This window comes from Manacus candei, unplaced genomic scaffold, assembly GCF_025592945.1.
Source record: "Manacus candei isolate 608988 ecotype Guabito, Panama unplaced genomic scaffold, ASM2559294v1 h1tg000008l, whole genome shotgun sequence".
Taxonomy (NCBI): domain Eukaryota; kingdom Metazoa; phylum Chordata; class Aves; order Passeriformes; family Pipridae; genus Manacus; species Manacus candei.
The window spans coordinates 28,748,829-28,765,673 of NW_026138056.1; the positions used below are offsets into that span (position 1 = coordinate 28,748,829).

The 16,845-nt window shown below is 41.0% G+C and overlaps 1 protein-coding gene across 1 annotated transcript in view; it reads left to right on the forward strand.

The window, feature by feature from the left end:
* Positions 1-8,954: 8,954 nt before the first annotated feature.
* The window catches only part of PKIA (cAMP-dependent protein kinase inhibitor alpha), a 45,527-nt gene continuing 37,636 nt past the window's right edge, over positions 8,955-16,845 (forward strand). The window contains exon 1 of the mRNA XM_051770706.1: positions 8,955-9,139. The gene's annotated coding sequence lies outside the window, so the exon portion shown is untranslated. The remainder of the gene's footprint in view (positions 9,140-16,845) is intronic.

Genomic DNA, 16,845 nt, shown 5'->3' on the forward strand with positions numbered 1-16,845 from the left:
GGGTTGTAAACCCTCCTCCAGGCTTCATAGCGTTGCCATTCGTCCTCATTCCTCCCAACACTACATCTCACTTTAATATCATAGAATGGTTTGGGTTGGAATGGACCTTTATAAATCACCTAATCCAACTCCCGTTGGGGACAACTTTTCACTAGATCACTAGATATCCATTCACGTAAGTAAACATACGGAAGACCTACATAGGTATCAGAATTGTCACAACAGGATTTTTTTTAATTTAAAAATAACAGATTCCCCATACTACATTTAAAAATGTGAAAAGCAAAGGCTGGCAAGTCAAGAACTTAGAAGACATTATGGCTAATGTCAGAATTGAGATTGCTTAATGTCTTAATTTCTCCCCTTATGGTATATGATTATAACAGCATTATATTGTTATAAGTTATTTTTCCTTGGAAGGACACATTATATCCCAATTCTAGTAATGTATTTTTAAACATAGAAAATGCTACAATGGGACTATTATTCCTACAAAGTTTAGAAAATGTATAAACAAGCAATGAAGCTGATAGTGGAAAATAAGAAAACACAAGCAGGTTGCAATTTAAAGTGTTAAGAAATCAGCCTTCTTTGTACTAAGTCAATGCTAGAAGCCCCAAGGGAAAAAAAAGAGGACAACACATCTGTTCCTACTGACGTCAAGGAGGCTATGGGCCAGGATCTGCCCCTGTACACATACAACTACCATTACTTCCAGTTGAAACAACTTGTAACTTTGGATTGAACTGGGTCTTGTGCATAAAAGTCAAAACATCATAGTGTTATTAAGTGTTGCAAATTACTATCAGTGTATTTTGCTAATGCCTAACAATATTGTAAAAACCGAATCTTTGACCAGTCCCTGCCTTGAAAACTTAACTGTCCCAGTCTAAGAAAATACGCAACTAGCTTAAGAGGAGGATACCAAGAAACACTGGCAGAGGCTTTCTGCATCTAGAGTTTGGTTATTCTAAACTATTTACAACCAGACCGTATTACTTGAAAATTTCTGTTGCTGTAGATTAGAAAAAAATGTACTGAATCCTTTTAAATTCATATTCTTTTGATAGTTATCAAGTGACCAATCAGAATTTACTTAAATAATTATTCCCCCCCATGCCACAGCCCGAGGGTAAAAGGAATAGGAACGCAACACTGCACAAAAGGGGTTCTGACTCAGTAGGTCAGGGGTGCAATGCCACTTTATTGGGGGAAACAGGGACTTATATAGGGTATGAGTAAGGGGAGGTTCCATAACTGGGGCGGAGCATGGGATTGACAACTCAGGGCAAAATGGGATTGGGGAATAGGAGAAAGATGGGTATCCAGGGGAAGGGGCCAATGGGAGCTCCCTCTGCACTGTGGCATCCATCAGCCAATCAGTGAGAGATGAGTGGGAAAACGAGGGGGGAACAAAGGAGTAAACAGCTTTTGGCGGGAAAATATGAGGGAAAGTCCAGACAAGCCCTGAACCATATAAACCAAGAGGAATTAACATGGGGGTACATTGAACATAGTATAAAACCCCAGTAATAAACTGGGGTATAACGTGAAAGTCCATGGATTAATAGTCTTTTCAGGCCCCGTACACATCTCTCCAGGTCTTAAATTGTTCCCAGTCAGTTCGGTGCTCCTCTTCATCCCCAAATGGTTTGGAATGATTGCAGAAATACCTCTCTACTTTAAGTATATTTTGATGATGGTTTTAGTTATAAGTCTACTTGGATATTGTTGACATTGTAGTTCCTCTTGCAATGTTCTTCTTCATCAGAGGATTTTTGAGTCACTATTTCTGCCGTAGATATTACACCTCAACCAATTGAACAAAATGTGTTCATTTACTTTATTTATTTAAAGGCTTACAAAGCTTTAATAGCTAGAAAGAATAAAGAAAGAAGGAGTAAGGAATTGAAACAGTGTTCATGGAGAGACAACTTAATCCATTTGCTTTTTAAAAATATCTGCAGAAACAATACTTCTAATATCAATATTTTTAAATACTGTCTCTTCTTAGTAGAAAGCCTATAGCAGTTTTTATTTTGTGCATAATTATATTTGTGGGACCTGAAATTATAGTGTCAGAGGGATCAGCTGGGCATTAACTTATTAAGGGGTGTAACTCAGGGTTCTTGTGGTGCATTCTTACATAGTGTTTCAATATCAGTAAGACTATTTTGATATCCAGCAAGGACTGTACTCTACTATATTCTCCATGGGAACTGTAAAATAATGTTCAGCATCTTAAACTGCACTGCTGGTGACATGTGTGGTGGTTTCACTCTAGGCCTTCCTGGAGACCAACTTGTAACCAGGAAGGAAACTAGAAAAGTGACCACGGAAGTATTCCATGCTATTCCTTTACGTAACTTGAGGTATAAATAAGGCCAGCGGGAGGCATCTCGCTCTCTTCCTTTCCGGCGAGGTTCGAGAACGGCGGGTCCCTGTTTTGGTCTGGTTTATCTGGAGCCGAGGCCTACAGTGACTACCGTTATCTGCCACGCGTGAGGGGAGAGCCTTGGGCCGTGTCTAGCCATCCTGCCTGTTCGAAGGGAAGTGGTGAGATTTTTGCTAGTTTGCCTTCGGTCGGCTGGTTGGCTTGTTCGGTCCTTGCCCCTTTTTGTCCTTCTCCCTTCCCCTTCCCCCCCCCCCCCCCCCCTTCTGTGTGTGGTATTCTCCTTTTGTGTATCTGTCTCATATGTAATATATATATATATATATATATATTTGCTATAGCTTTGGCTGCTTGGTTTTCTTTTCCCTCTCTGGGAGGCGGGTCCTTGTTGTCGAGTTTCGGGGACTTGGCGGGAAGCCAGCTCGAAACTTGCACACATGTGACAATTGTTTTTTTCTGTCATTTTTTGAATGCTTATGTAAAATTTTTGCCCAGATCTGTTATAAAAACTGGTGAAATTTTATAAGAACTGCTAATTCATTGTCATGTTTTCATTTAAATGCAGTCTGAGGAAATCCAGAAAAACCCTGCTATTAAAGTGTACATTAGTATTGAGTTTAGTATTAAAAGGGAAAAAAAAGCCTATGGCAAACTATGATAAATAATTTGGTTATAACAGAATTATCTATTGCTCTCCAGGAAATAGCACATTGGCTTGCACTGCAGAGACTCCAAAAGAATCAGAATTTTGGAAGGCATGAAAAGATCTTAACATAGGTAACTGCCACATAAGCTGGGAGATATGAGTTCTTTTTTATACTTGGTACAACCATTTTTACCACTGGTACCAAACAGACTGGTAAAAAAGCTAAGTCAGGTCCAGGGGACTTCATTTTATTAGGAACTTCCTGAATGTCCTAATGCTCATGAAAAGTCTTACATAATTTCTATATATATTCACATATGTATATGTGAGCAAGATTGTAATGAAGTATTTCCTAACAAAAGAGATTCAGAAAGCTCCAATAAGCTACTAAGTACTGTTATACAATCTATGGCATAGGTTTTTGGTGCAGTAAATGAATAGGTAAAAATGAAATGAAAATTGGCCCATAGGAGTTTACCTTACTCTGTCTCTAAACATAGACCAAGAACTTAGGAAAGACACACACATTCTCTAAGTTACAGAGACAATGAAGTCAAACCTAGAGGCAATGTATGAAAGTATCTTCTCAACTTTACTATTACAATTCACAGCTCATGTATACATGCATATTTGCCTTGTTTACACAATTCCTACAAATTATTCTCTGGATGGACTTGATTCTTGCCATTTGTTCTTATTTTTCAGCGGTCAGAAATATCAGTGGTCACTACTTGACCACTTGATCGAAGTGTCCGCAAGTCACTGGTTAATTGCTAAAAAGAAAGAGCTTTCTGTAAAACCATTTGTTAATCGTAACACACTTTCTACTGACAACTGTTGCCACAGCAAACTCAAACACATAAGGTGAGATACAACCAGGTCAACAAAATTCCATATCTATACTAACCACATTGATATGTGATAAAAATACACTTTCCCTTCTCAAAACTTTACGACACTGCTAGTTCAGAGTCATTCCAGAATCTCTAATATTTATGAAGTTTTCTTTCCTTTGTGATTTTCAGATGTTGAGTCTCTAGTGTATAATCAAAGTTTTGCCTTTTTTTTCCATTAAAACTTCATCCCAGCTCTATGATTTTGCTCCTCATCTGGCTAGTATGTAATTCTAAACATCCTGTATACTGCTTGTGGTTTTTATCCAATTTTAATTAATTTGTACTTACTTACCAAGACCAATACTGAAAATGCATTAAAAAAATCAAATCCAAATTTTTGAAATCCTACCCCTAACTTTTCTCCAGAATGATATCTTAACAGGACAACTTTTTGACATCCTTCGTATACCTAATCTTTCACATGTACACCTATCTCCATATTCTATAGTTTATCAAATGGGTTCTTTAGTAAAAACACCCCTGAATTTCAGTGTTGCATGCTAGCATCAACTAGGTCATGTAACTGAAATTTCCTAGGTCTCTTCTATTTTCTTAAATATTGGTCACTCATGGCTGGGCTTCATGAACGAAGATTTGGGAAGGGCTCTACCCACGTTTGTTACAAGCGCGTTGGTGGCTAAAAAGGCCAATATGAGATAAGTCCGGTTGCAAAAGGCACAGCAGAAAGACTCCTTAGATGGTATATTCTGCAAGGCACGATTCTTTCTGCGTTGTCTTTTCTCCTCAAGGGTGATTCTACGTGTGTTCTCAAAAGCATCAGCAGCGTTATAGATGGCGTGTCTCCAGGCCTCCCGATTGGAGGCCAGAGTAGACCAGTTATGTTGATCAATATGGTCGAGGCTGAGATGTTGTTTCAGGGAGTCCTTGTATCTTTTCTTCGGGGCTCCTCTCTTGTGGCAGCCGGTGGCAAGTTCACCATAAAGCAGCTGCGTTCTCACTCCTACCCTGTTCATAGTCTTTTTCAGCATGATGCTCCAAAGGGCCACGGCAGACCTCAAGGATCAGGATGGTATCTACATTCGATATTGTACTGATGGAAGCCTATTCAACCTAAGGCGACTGAAGGCCCACACCAAGACCTTAAACCATCTTGTCCGGGAGCTGCTTTATGCTGATGACGCCGCCCTTGTTGCCCACACAGAAACAGCTCTGCAGCGTTTAACATCCTGCTCTGCAGACGCTGCTGAGCTCTTTGGGCTGGAAGTCAGTCTAAAGAAGACAGAAGTTCTCTATCAACTGGCACCTCAGGAAGTCTTCCATCATCCCCATATCACCATTGGCCAATCAGAGTTCAAATCAGTCCAGTAGTTTAATTACCTAGGTAGCCACATCTCCTCGGATGGTAAGATTGATGGAGAGATAGACAACAGGTTAGCAAAGGCATATAGTGCTTTCAGAAAGCTTCATAAAAGAGTTTGGCGAAATATACACCTGAAGAAAAGTACCAAGATCAGCGTTTACAAAGCCATAGTGCTGTCTACTCTCTTATATGGATCTGAATCATGGTCATCTACCGCCACCACCTGCAACTCCTAGAACGCTTCCATCAACGCTGCCTCCATACAATCCTAAACATCCACTGGTCAGATTATGTGACCAATACATCTGTTCTTGAACAAGCAGCAGTCACAAGTATTGAGACCATGTTGCTGAGAACACAGCTGTGCTGGGCAAGGCACGTCTCCAGGATGAAGGACCATTAAATACTGCCTGACTAACTCCAGGAATAAGGTATCAGCTTTGACTTGAAAAATTTAGATGGAGCTTTACTCCTGAAACTTGAACACACTCTTGATTTTAATTTCACTGTGGAAGCAGTACAATAATCCATTTGTATACATTCATTCATTCCTCTTAATTGTTTTTCCTTTGCTCCACACTTTACTCCAGTCATCAATTATCAAGAAAGTGAGTACTCAGGTTGAGGAAGACAGCGTAGATTTTTTACCCCGTCCTCACTAAAAAAAGAGCACAACTTTCTCATTTAGTAATTTCTTTACATTTTTACAAGTGATGCACCTTTTATTATTTATTATTTATTTTAACCATCTACTTTAATTTAAAAGTTGGCAAATCTCATCTCATCCTTTCTATTTCTTAGCTATAAGCCTCAGCTTTCTCCTCCTCCTATTTCTACTGTCTTGTTTAAGTCACTCCTTTTGCAGATAAATACTGAGTCCTCTTTATACAACGTTCTTCTCATTTATTAAAGAAATTTCCAGACTTTCACCATATTCAGAAGTTCAACAGATTTCACAATTTCCTTCTATTTTCCTGACAGCATACCTTTTTAAAGCTCAAGTACTTAGATTTCAATCAATTTATATTGGCATTCATTTTAAACTGATTGAATCCATAATTACTAAATCAAATATTATATTCTCTGTGTAGAACAGGCTCTGTGAATGTTGCTAAATGATGAACACCTATACATTTTTCTACTAAAATAAAATCCTATAGGTGTCTTACCCATATGTTCTTCCTTGTTTTTACAAATTATGTATATTGAATAGTACTAATTAAAACTTTCGGGCAAAGAGTATTTGCTTTTCTTGAGTTTGGAATGTACTGCTACCAAGGAAATAATAATAATTAATAATAATCATTCTTGCTTTTTAACAGATGAAGGATTTTCTAGTATGCTGATCATTTAGTGGATTGTGTTATGAGTTGCTGAACCATACAGCCCAACAGAAGAGAGGCTGCCATAGCAACATTTTCCTACGTCTAGTCAATAGCAAGTCTGAACACATGCTCCTAACAGGCACACACATTCTTAACAGGGACACACACACAGTGTATGTATACACAAATATATATATAAGTATACACAAATATATATATAAATATACACCTGGCCAACCACACAGATCAGTGTAGATAGAAACTCAAGCAAACACACGTGGCAGGAACGGCGAAATCCTGACCTCCTCTCTGGCGTGGGTCCCCGTAACCTGAAGTGTGACTCTTGCTGCTGGCACTTGCACCCCATACCGAGACACACATATAGAACAGGGAGACCTCTCACACAGTAAGATTTAGATATATAGTCTAGTCTAGGAGAGACTGGGCTGATCAGGTGCAGGGCATAGCCAAACAAGCCTACTGACCAGCAGTTTGTTTACACGGGACTAGCCCTCTTTACCTCCTTATCTTACCTCCCACTATTTTCTCACACTTGTTAATTCCCATATCATCTCAATTCCTTCCTTTTCCTGCCTTTGACTCTTGCTCTAAACATCCCATGCTAAGCTTTAACAAGCCCAAAATGTTCTTCTGATTATGTGTCCTATGCCCCTTAGGTAGTTAACACCCTCAGTCTGCGGGGTGACACATGGAGATTTTTGGTTGGCTGCTGGGTGTTCCCCCAGCTTTATGGGGCTGAGGCTTCCCTGGAAAGGGTTTGGCATGGACTCCCTTTCTCTGACCGGGCTCTCCTGCCTGCCCAAGTGCCTCTTGGTTCCTCTGTGCGTGTGGAGATGACCCTTTAATCACCTAATCTAACACACTGTCTCCTGAAATTAAATATCATTGTTGAGTTGCTGCCAGGTCTGCAATGCCAATCAGCAGAAGAGGTTCAAGGCAGGAAGTAAGCAGAGGCAGCCCAAAACAGCACAACTGTAGGACTAAGGTGAAAAGCCTTACCATAACCGCTATAAAATTAAACATAATGAATTTCCAAAGAGGAACTTAGGCTCAGAGTTTTTATATTTCTTCTGAGAGACTGCGATTAAGGACTACACCTTAATGAGATTCCTCTCCCTTTTTCTGTTTCCCTCTACCACTTCAGACAACCGTTCTATCTATACCCAGGCCATCAAAACAGCTCTTTTTGTTTCAGACCTTACCACCATGGAAATCATCAACACTTCCGATTTGGGTCAACTCCAAAACCTTGCTGAGGCACCACTTGACCACCAGGTCAATTAAGCTGGCACAGCACCTTGGAAACTCCAGTGTTTGGTTTTTCTGGGAGCTTGTCCAGCATGACTTGTCTTGACTAGACACAACTCTTCTTTGCTCATAAAATATGAAGGGCTCTTAGATTACAGTGATCTGACATGCACTGGTGACCTTTATTATCTATCTGAACTGCCTGGTGTTATTTATGCAGCAACATAGCTGTGCTTGTCCTGCACATGGGATGGGTTGTGGGATTGTAAACTGTGATAGGAATCCAGCCTTCTTTATGAGCCTGTCGGTTACTCAGTACGTGCACAGCACTCTCCGAACAACAAAAATAGACATGGTGCCTACTGTTGGGTCTCAGAAATATCAGGACGCCCTTGGTAAGGGAGAAGCATGCCCATGTGACCTTGAACACAGCATAGTGCCCTTCCTCTGTTCTCCCCTTCCAGGCACAGACCAGGAGCTGCTGCCAGAGAACTCCCCTCCCCGCCCCAGGGAGCGCTGCATTTTTTAGGGGAGCGGGCTGCGAGTGCTGGTTCGCCCTGAGGCCGGGAGGTGAGAGTGGGAGCTGGGTGCCCACACACGAGCACGAGCGATTACAGCGGATTTTCCTTCGAACAGTGAGACAGGCACACGGCTCTCCCGGGGGAGGCTCTCCTTCGGCCTTGCAGCGCTGCCCTCCCGCGTTCCCGCCGTTCTCAGCCCGGTACGGCCGGGCGGGCTGGCGGCGCGGGCGGCAGACACAGACCCACGGGCCGGGCGGCAGCGCCGCGCTCCCCACGGCCCGCGGAGGGGACTCCAGGGAGGGGAGGGCTGAGGGGGGCGGAGTGGCCCATCCCGCCGCCGTGCCCGGGGAGGGATCCCCCACCCGCCGCCAAGCGCCGGGGGACGGTGCCGCCCCCGCAGCCTCCCGGGCAGCCGGGCACGTGCATTCCCGCCGGAGCGCCGGCCCCTCCCGTGCGGGTGCAGCGCCAGGGCCCCGCGGCGCTCGGGCGGCCGGGCAGCGGGGCCGCGTACCCCCCCGCGGCGGGAGCGGAGTGCGGCGGCCCGGGGAGGGGGCGGGGAGGATGACTTCATGCCGCCGGAGCGCCGTGAATTTAGGAGCAGCAGCAGCTGCCGGCGGCGTCGGGATGTGGGGGTGAAGTGACAGCGGGAGCTGCTGCCAGCCGAGGAAGGAACAGCACCGGGCACCCGCAGAGCCCAGGGGCTCTGGGCCGCCACCAGCAGCCGCTGCGGGAGGGAGGGAGGAAGATGCGCTGAGCCGGTCGCTGAAAGGTGAGCGGGAGCTGCGGGCGCGGGGGCTGCGGCGCTGCCTGGCCAGGGGGAACGCTCTGGCCCGCCCGGCTGCCCAGCGCTGGCACGGGCTGGGGCTGTGCTGGCCCGCCGAGCTTCCTTCTCTTTCCCTCTCCTGCCTTCTCCCGCGGTTCCCTCCAAAACCGGCGAGGCTGCTCTCTCCGAAGCTCCACAGTGTTGCGTTTTATCTTCCGTTGCCAGGATGTGCGGTGGCCCCGTGCCAGCCCCCGCTGAGCGGCCCGGGCTGCTCCCGGTGCCCGTGTCAGAAGGGATGGCGCGGCCGAGGGGCATTTTGTCAGTGGCGCAGCACAGGACGGGGGCGAGGGCGGGAGCGCTGTGAGCACTGCGGCAGGTGCGGGACTGCGCCCCGGGCTCCCCCGGGCTCTCCTCGACTCGATGTGCATTCCTCGAGTGACGGGTGACGGGGAAGACATCTTAGGGCAGAAGGATTTCAGGAGAACAGAAGCAAAAAAGGATGTCGTCTCATGTACAGACCTGCATTTGGAAGTCGCTTCACAGGAAACTAAAGAGTGTAGAAGTTGGAGAACCAGCCCTTACACCAAAATGGATTCTGTTGACTTTTTCGGAGAGTTGTGTGGTTTTTTCTTTTTCCGTTTTTATCATTCAGCACAAGATTCGTGATAAACAAAATAGTAGCAAAATTCAGATGAATGTTTGTTATATGGAAGAATTAATGAGTTGCTCTTTCACCATATCATCTGTAGAAGTGGAAAAAATAAGAGGGCATTCAAATTGTAGGTTGACCATTGACGTTGCTCACTGTGTGTGGTACGTACACAGGTCTCAACATCAAATCAAAAGTGGTTTTGAATTGAGTAGAAGAGAAAAAAATCTGCCCGGCCTGTTTTTTTTTTTTTTAATTTGTTCTCTGAGAAGAAAAGCTTGCCCTAAAGCAGATATGGCAGTACAGGAGGCTAGGGTTGGTGTGCAGAGGGAGATCATTAGAATAAGCACTGTCTGCGGTTGTAATGGTTAATAGATCTGTGTGGTTTGGAAATGAAAACAGTGAATATCTCTGGGAAGTAAACTATTAATCTCTTCTTAATGAAAAAGGAAGCAGGGTACTGGAAGCTGAAGGTTATTTTAGTCTATGTCAATTTACCTGTGCGTTCATCTTAAAGGAACCCTACGTGTTCACAGAGAAGCTCAGACAGTTGCTCAGACAGTTGTGGGATTCTTGGTTGAAGGCTCTGATCATGGTGCTAATGATAGAAGTAGTACTAAGGGAGGTAATGGGGTTGCTTGGTTTGTTGTCATTCTTTCTGGGAAGATGTTTAAATACATGTATTTGCCTCAATAGTGTTGCTGGGTGTGCAGAAGACAAATGATGGCTACAAAGACAGAAAACGTGTATAAAAGACAATTGAGGCTTCACAAGGCTGAAACAAAGAGCGAGTGATGAATTGCAGTGTCAGAAATCAGTCCAACAAGCAAGTCTTGGCCCTGAAGAACAGTCATTAACTATGACCCCGTATAGGCTTGTTGCTTTAAGCGCATCATGGCATATCCAATGCGTGTATTTCAGGCTAGAAACAAAATCTCATTTTGTCAATCCTGTATCTTTCATCTACCAGCATTTATTTTGTTCCTGTAAAACACTTGAAAGTGTTGGTTAGGACATTTCTACTGTTTTTTCCTTTATAAAATAGAGCATGGCTGACTGTCTCAGTGGTTGAAATGTTGTAGTCATTGGCTGATTTCTTCTCTAATTGTGCGTTGTTGAAAAAAGAAACCGTTTAGCTGGGTTCAGATGCTTCACATATTAGTCCACCCATTTGATATAAGCCAATTTCTTCACTGAATGGCTACCCGATCAATTGTTGCAAACACAGGGTAGTGTGAGTACTCACTAATGTTGACACATCCCAGTAAATTTAGGTCTTTGTGCTTCTTGGCAAACCTAAATAATATTTCAAAAGACTGGTAACATTTTTTAAAAACAACATGGTGTCAAGGATTAATTGGTGAAGAGCCATACTGCAAATTTGAATTACTTTTGTTTTTATCTTGTGTCCTCCAAAGGCAAATGGTGTAATGTGCACGTGTCCATAGGAAAAATATGTACTTAATTATCAATGTGAATTTAGTTAAATGGTGTAACTAGTGTAAATCCACTTCCTACAGATTTCTCTCCTAGAACTCTTCTTCCTCCTTCTGTTACTGTAACTTTCATAACTCTGCCAAGCAGAGAAAAGCATTTTTATTGTGGTTGATCTGGGGCAACAGCCCTGTTGACTGGAAGAACAGCCTAGTTGGCCAGCTGGTTGGTGCTAGACAGACTGGATAGCAGCTGAGATTTAGTTGCCTTTTCCTCAGAGGTTCTGCTGTTTTGGAACACTTCATCTGGGTTAGTTCTTCAAATTTGGAAGAGCTTAATTATCTTTGAGATTTCTAGGCCGCAAGTCAGCCTTTGAAACAGGAGGTTCATTTGTCCAGTTTTATGAGCGGGGGCCATATGGGTATGTTTGCATAAAGCTTGTTTCCTTAGGAGAACAAACTGAAAACCCAGTGACCTTGAATGCACTTGAAGAGGTTTTATTTCACTTGTCCTTTCCACGGGCTGAAATGGAATAATTCAGTTAAATATATTTTCTATTATTATGAGAATATTTAAAGCTTGTGTTTCTGAGTGCTGTTTGAATTAACTGAAATAACCATATTTCAGAGTAAGCATATAATTTTTCAGTTGTGTTGTTACTGGGCTTTTAGTTGGATTATTTTTTCAAGTTTAAGAATTCCTTGAAGAAAAGCTTGAGCAGGGTGTAAGGTGACAAATATTCAAATAGGAACTTAGAACTGTGTACTTTAGCATGTACAAACAATCAACAGTATTTCAACAGTAGTGATACCGTTTATTCTTTTGGAAAACCAATGCATTGACACTTTCCAAATTTACTTCTTGTGCATAGCTAGCATTTCTAGGAGAGAAGAAATTTCCATCTAAAAAATAAATGCCGGGCATAAACTGAAACTTTGTCTTCTACTATGCAAATGGATTTCATGTTGAACTAATTATTGTCAATAGAAGATCTTTATGTGAGTGCCCAGTCAACTGCAAAGGTAGCAATCATTAAGGAGAGCCTGATAAACTCTAAGATAAGAGTTTTATTCATTTATAATATATTAGTGGTGGGAACAAGACGGGCATTGATTATCTTTTTATCTTGAATTTGATGTAGTCAGGTAAGTCAGCACTTCACAACCCAGGTAACGAGCCCCTGAGTTTACTATGAAATATGGAAATAGAAGTGCAGAGTTTGCATATGCTTCTTGCAACAGCAGGCTGATTTAAGCCTTTCCCTTGAAGGAGATTGCATGTAACAGGAACACAAGCACGAATCCATTTATTTGTGTTGCTTTCATGGTGCATTGAGAGCTTAGCTTTGAGGAAGTCTTCATATTGTATAGTCTTATAAAATTACTCTATTAAGACAATATTATAAAACAAAACAATCTGATTGAACTGGAACTGTATGTTTCCAGTACATGTCCCAGTCTTTAAATATAATCTTATCAGAGGAGAAAATAACACAAAATGGACTCCCATAGGACAGTCGGTGCAAATGTCCCAGCCAGACCAAAAAATTTGGGGTTTTTTTTCAATTTAATTCCTATGGTAGCACCAGTAAGGGTCTTGTCTTCCCTGACATACTGAAGATATGCTGCATTTCTGAACTGGCCGTGTTTCTGTGATTGTATATTGATTCCAAGGTATCTCTGCCCTTCTTCCCTGGCTGAACCAAGTATAAAACATGAACTCTGAAGAAGAGCTGCAGTGGAAGAATTTCCATGTTAGCTAGCGTGTAGTTTTCTCTAGCAGAATTTAGGTTGTTTTCTAACCTTTATTAAAGTGAATTTAAAAATTTTCTGTATTGCTGTTCTTTGCCTTTACAGGATTCATAGGGAATTTGACCTAGCTTTTATAGCAAGTGCCTTGTCTCTGCACAGTTATGCATCCTTTCTGCACTAATGTCCCAGTAATTCATCAAATGTGATAGGCAAATAGGTCTAATACCAGCATCCAATCTTAGTTTCTCTTACTTTTATTGCCTTTTGTGTCACATCTTTGTTATAGCACTATTCCAGAATATCCAAAGGTATATCATAGTTATCTTGGCAGCTGTTAGCTAGCCCGTAAAATGTGCTGCAGTTTTAATGAGATCATATAGATCTTAATATATCCATATAATTTTATATATTATATAATATATATATTTGCTAACTACTCACTCATTTGCCTTCTACCTCCTACAGAATTTCTACTTACACATATGGTGAGCACATAACTTTGGTGAAACGATCTCACCACCTGTTGTTTTAGAATAGCACAGATGCTTATTAATGGCCCTTCCATGATACTGTTTATAGTACATGTTAAACCTCACTTAAAATACTGTGGATCATATTGGTAAAGGATATTATTACTTCAGCAGCAGCCTTAAATTGGTTCCTGTTCAGCATCTTGACTTCACTTGCTGATTGTTAGTAGGTAGGAGAGAGGTAAACCTCACGGAAGAGTCAAAGCTGTGATGCTTATTAAGAGAGCTGTCATTGAATCCTTTACAAGTTGTTCTGTGAAAATGCTGCCGTTTGGATAGCTAATCAACCTGAAGAACTTCAAAAATCGTGAGCACACAGATTCTCTACATTCATAAGTCTTGAGTTCAGCTGATGATCAGGCCAAGGCTCAATGGCAGAGTTTTTGCACTTCAAAGCAAGGGAAAGTGATAACTACAGTACTTGAGCCTTGGCCAAGAGTGTCTCCTAATATATGAGATAGATATAAATAGAGATATATCTGTCTATATATAGATATATATATCTTTTTCTTTTTTTAGTGGGAAAGTCAGTTTTAAACTGACTAAACTAAGTTTAAGTAAATAAATGTTCCACCAGCTCCTGGTTTTCTTTGTTCAATCTCATCAGTCACTTGGATTCTCACCTTTGCTTTCAAAAAATTTTGAGAGTTCTGTCTAATATTTCTGGTCTGCAACTCTCTACATTTTTCTTTGAATTGTTTTTTTATTTTTGTTGTCTAACCCAGTCAAAGTGGAAGTTAAAAATGTATTTCTCCTTTGGAATAATCTATCCACAGGTAGACCAAGAAAAATTCTTGACTAAAGTTAAGTGACAGTTCACTTTAAGTTTGAAAGCACAGTCAGTTAAACAGAGTCTGCTGCTTTCAACCTTCCCATGGTGCTTGCTTGAGGCACAGAAATTTCTTGATATCTGCATGTTGCTAGTGAATTCCAAGAAAACACTATTATACACTGAAAAAATATACAACGGAAAAAAGGAACAAAAGACATGTCTCATTTAATTTAGCAAAAGCTCCTAGTAACTAGTAGGACAAGTGGCTTTGGACTTTTTGTGATTTTTTTTTTTTTAAATATGAAATATATATGAAGAATTTACTTCTTTTCCTGTGGTACATGACAGATGGCACTGATTGTTTGTGTTTAGTATTGCAAATAAATAAAATTATAGCTGTTCACACTAGAACAGTGACTGTCAGATGCCTGTTCAAACTGTATAGGGTGGGTAAAAATCACTTCTTATTCAATAGAAGAAGTCTGTGGCACATTATAGATGTAGCCTGTGAGAATATAAATCTGCTATTAAAATGAGATGGCTGGCAAAATTCCAGTAAAGGATGCTTAGAGAAGTAATGAATAAATTAGATGGAGTAATCATCCTTTGATACAGTCTCCCAGTGTTTGGTGCTCAGCATTGATTAGGAGTTCCACGAGCATAAAGCAGTGTTTGCATTATTATGTTTAATTGCAGGAGGCATCGTTTCCTCATTGCATGTTTGGTTGATCTGATTTCTGTTCACAGGCTCCACAGTATCCTTTGGCAGTTATATGATTCAGTGCATGTGGAGTGTAAGGAAGTAAGTCTCTTTGTTTTCGCTTAAAATTTGTTACCTAATGGTTTAATAGGGGGCCTTTTTAATTGTCATGATGCGAGTAATGTTAAACAATTGTTTCCTTTTCAGTTTCTCAGGAGTCAAGTTTTCCCATATTTCTGTCACATTCTTCTTCCTCAAGAACATCTTCCTCTGTCCACTCTTTCTGCATATATAAGCTGTTTCATATCTGATTCATTCTTTGTCACTTTTTTGTATGCTTCCAGAAAATTTATCTGCTGTGCAGTGGTCAGAATTTAAGAACTCTATTTAGTAGCATAATAATTTCTATTTATATCCCATTTCTTTTCCATTTTTTCACTATGCGTATTTTTCCAGTTACTAATTACTTTTTCAATTGGACTGATCTCTTGTGCCCCTGTTAGGTTAGTTTTCATTGTAGGATCAATAAAATAATATGCTTGTATGACTGCAAGGAACTTATGCCATTAGCAAGAGACATAAAAGTTGATAGCTGGATATCAAAAATGAATATTTTAAATGTAAGAAAGAACAAAATACAGTGTGTGGCCTTAGAGAGCAACAGAGAATCAGTCATAAACCCTACCTTTGTTTTGTGTTACTCTTGTTTTAAAATCGTTGGATGATGGCAGCTTTACTGAGTTGAGCTAATGTTTGTGAGTTCAGACATAGCAAGCAGAAAATAAAAGAGAATAGGATTTGATAATGCATATAAGAATTGGAGCATGTGAAAATAATTCAGACTCTAAAAGGCAGGCATGATGTGAAACACTTTATTTTAAAAAAAAACCCCAAACCTAAAAATAGACTGCTGCATTTTAAGTAACTGTTATTTGTAAGGTCTCATGGAGTCAAAGCGTGATAGGAGATGTGAATGGAGTCTGCATAAATATAGAAGCTGTATGACTTGAGAGAGAGACATAGCTTATCAAAATGGATTACAGCATGCCTCTAAAGCCTAAGGGAACTACAGCTTTTTGTTAGTGAAATAAGCCCATTTTATTTTATATTTGTTTACATACAGGGTACTAATGTTTATAAACACCAAAACCTTTCCAAGCAAAATATTTGTCTTGAATAGGGAGTTCCCCAAGTTATCCTGAATATCTAGAGGCTTTGTCCCCACGTGTTTATTTGCCTGCAGAGAGTTCAGGTGTTGATTTATTTGATGGCAGCAAGAATTGTACAATGCCACTGGCATTCACTCTAAGTGACATTATGCAGAAATAATGCCAGCACTGCTGCGTGTCCTTTTAAAGTCTAATTTTTGTATCTGTACTTAATGTGGTACTACTAAGGCCTGGCTGGGGCAATGGCAGTATTCTCTTCAATTTTACAAAATCAAAATCAATGATACATGGTGAAAAACAGGTGCAAAGCCTTCATGCATCCCCAACACGTGCACAAAGCGTCTCCAGAACAGATCAAGTTTGAATGGCTATTTATAGAAGATGAACATGATAGCCCTGTGCCCGGAGGAACACAGATGCTGGATAAGAAATTTAAGCATGTAACATCACTTCCTCACTGATACTTTTGTATTCATTACACGTTCATGTGACAGTAGGCTTTTAATATAAGGTAATAATGGGGAGTGATTTCATTAGCATTTAAGGAAGAAATTGCATGAAGGTGTTTTGCATGGAATGATGCATTAGCTAATTGTCACACTGGAAGATACTTTTCAGTTGTATACTCTGCACAGTTATGCAATTGCTGTGGAGACCAAAGAGCAAGGAGAAACATTTTGCTATCCTCTTTTTTTTCAGATACTGGA